The sequence below is a fragment of the Camelus bactrianus genome, chromosome 28 (genome assembly GCF_048773025.1).
Source record: "Camelus bactrianus isolate YW-2024 breed Bactrian camel chromosome 28, ASM4877302v1, whole genome shotgun sequence".
Lineage (NCBI taxonomy): Eukaryota > Metazoa > Chordata > Mammalia > Artiodactyla > Camelidae > Camelus > Camelus bactrianus.
In genome coordinates this window covers 826,161-829,439 of record NC_133566.1, presented here as the reverse complement: position 1 = coordinate 829,439, position 3,279 = coordinate 826,161, and positions in this window count along the sequence as shown.

Sequence of the window (3,279 nt, the reverse complement as noted above, 5' to 3'; positions counted from 1 at the left end):
GCAGACGTGCTAGATACAAAGAATACAGGGCAGTACCTCCCTCAGTCACATCCCTCCTACCCTCTCCCATTCCCACAATGAGTTTTATAAATATTTTGTCAGAGAGACATTGCACTCCCAGTTGTTATCATTATCAGCCATTTCCTTATTTGTGGTTTATGATGCATTTGCTTCAGGGAAATTCCCGAGATAAGGCAGGAGCAGATGACTGAGCCAGTTGTTGAAGTCCATTTGTGTCAAGCCTGTTAAGAATGATCTTTGGTGGGATTTGTTGAATGTGCCAGACTGTCCAGTGAGTGGTGATGATCCCCTGCATCTGCTCCAGAGTCGGCCTCGTCCCCTCCTTTGCTCTGTTCTCATTTATCTCTCTTCAGCAGGTGAACCAGTGATCTGTATTTCTATGATACGTAAAGTACTTCTTATTTCACGGTAGAGTTTGTGGGCTGCTGTGAAAACGCATATGTTTTAAGTGTGAATTGAGTCAGAGGTTTAAACTTAAAGCCCCCTTGATTTAGAATCAGAAATTAGTATGATGGAAGGAGGGTATAACTCAGTGGTAGAGTGCATGCCTAGCATTCATGAAGTCCTGGGTTCAGTCCCCAATGCCTCCATTTAAAAAACAAATAAATAAACCTAATTATGCCCCACCAAAAAACAAAGAAAACAGAAATTAACATGAGGATGAAGCTACAGAGTGATTATGTGTGTCTTCTGAAACTACATTCTGTCTTTCTGCAGGAAATTCTACGGAGATAAGGTGGGAATCTACTTTGCTTGGCTGGGCTATTACACTCAGATGCTCCTCCTGGCAGCAGTCGTGGGGGTGACTTGCTTTCTGTATGTATATTTTAATCAAAATAACTGTACCTGGAGGTAACTTCTTTTTATTCCTTGTTACCGTGCTTACTTAACTTAGAATGACATTCTCCAGGAGCATCCACTTTGCTGCAAATGGCCCTATATTGTCAGTTTTTATGGCCGAGTAGTAGTATTCCATTGTATAAATATACCACTTCTTTAGCCAGTCATCCATTGATGGACATTTAGGCTGTCTCCATGTCTTGGCTATTGTAAATAGTGCTGCTAAGAACATTGGGGTGCAGGTGTCATCCTGAACTAGGGTTCCTTCAGGATATATGCCCAGGAGCGGGATTACTGTGTCATATGGCAATTCTATTCCTAGTCTTTTGAGGAAACTCAATACTGTTTTCCACAGTGGCTGCACCAAACTGCATTCCCACCAGAAGTGTAGGAGGTTGCCCTTTCTCCACAGCCTCTCTAGCATATTTCATTTGTGGATTTTTGAATGATGGCCATTCTGACTGGTTTGAGGTGATACCTCATTGTAGTTTTGATTTGCATTTCTCTGATAATTAGTGATATTGAGCATTTTTTCATGTGCCCATTGATCATTTGTATGTCTTCCTTGGAGAATTGCTTGTTTAGGTCTTCTGCCCATTTTTGGATTGGGTTATTTGGTTGTTTCTTATAAGTCATATGAGCTGCTTATATATTCTGAAGATCAAGCCTTTGTCAGTTTCATTTGCAAAAATGTTCTCCCATTCTGTAGGTTGTCTTTTTGTTTTACTTATGGTGTCCATTGCTGTGCAGAAGCTTGTAAGCTTCATTAGGTCCTATTTGTTTATTCTCGTTTTTATTTCTATTGCTTGGGTAGACTGCCCTAGGGGAACATTTCTGAGATGTATGTCAGATATTTTGCCTGTATTTTCTCCTAGGTGGTTTACAGTATCTTGTCTTATGTTTATCTTGCTGAAGAGACTGTCTTTATTCCATTGTATATTCTTGCCTCCTTTGTTGAAGATTAGTTGACCAAAAGTCTTTGGGTTCATTTCTGGGCTCTCTATTCTGTTCCATTGGTCTATATGTCTGTTTTTGTACCAATACCATGCTGTCTTGACGACTGTAGCTCTATACTATTGTCTCAAGTCTGGGAGAGTTATTCCTCCAGCCTCTTTCTTTTTTTCTTCAGTAATGCCCTGGAAATTCTATGTCTTTGATGGTTCCATATAAATTTTATTGTGATTTGTTCTAGTACTATGAAATATGTCTGGGGTAATTTGATAGGGATTGCATTAAATCTGTAGATTGCCTTGGGCATTGTGACCATTTTAACAATATGTATTCTTGCAATCCAAGAGCATGGGATACCTTTCCATTTTTTAAAGTCTTCATTAATTTCCTTCACCAATGGTTTATAGTTTTCTGTGTATAATTCTCTCACCTCTGTGGTTAGATTTATTCCTAGATATTTTATTACTTTGGGTGCTATTTTAAAGGGGGTTGTTTCTTTACTTTCTTTTTCTGTTGATTCATCATTAGTGTAAAGAAATGCAACTGATTTTTGAACATTAATCTTGTAACCTGCTACCTTGCTAAATTCTTCGATCAGCTCTAGTAGTTTTTGTGTGGACATTTAACGGTTTTCTATATATAGTGTCTTGTCATCTGAATATAGTGACACTTTTACCTCTTCTTTTCCAATTTAGACCCCTTTTACTTCTCTTAGTTGCCTGATTGCTGTGGCCAGGACTTCCAAGGCTATGTTGAATAGGAGTGGTGATAGTCTCATCCTTGTCTTGTCCCAGATTTTACTGGGAAGCTTTTGAGGTTTTCACCGTTGAGTGCTATGCTGGCTGTAGGCTTGTCATATATAGCTTTTATGATGTTGAGATATGTTCCCTCAATACCCACTTTGGTGAGAATTTTTCTCATAAATGGGTGTTGAATTTTATCAAAAGCTTTTATGCATCTATTGAGATGATCATGTGGTTTTTGTCCTTTCTCTTGTTGATGTGAAGTATTACATTGGTTGATTTACATATGTTGAACCACACTTGTGTCCCTGAGATGAACCCCATTTGAGCATGATGTATAAACTTTTTTATGTGCTGTAGGATACTATTTGCTAGTATTTTGGTAAGGAATTTTTTGCATCTGTGTTCATCAGTGATATTGGTCTGTAATTCTCTATTTTGGTGGTGTCTTTGCCTGGTTTTGGTATCAGGGTGATGGTGGCTTCATAGAATGAGTTTGGGAATATTCCTTCTTTTCAATCTTCTGGAAGAGTTTGAGAAGGAGTGGTATGAGTTTTTCTTTGTATGTGTGGTAGAATTCCCTGGTGAAGCTGTCCTGTCCTGGACTTTCATTTGTAGGGAGGTTTTTTTATTGTTAATTCGATTTCATTCCTAGTGATAGGTTTGTTCAAGTGGTCACTTTCTTCTTGATTCAGTCTTAGTGGACTCTATGTTTCCAGAAACT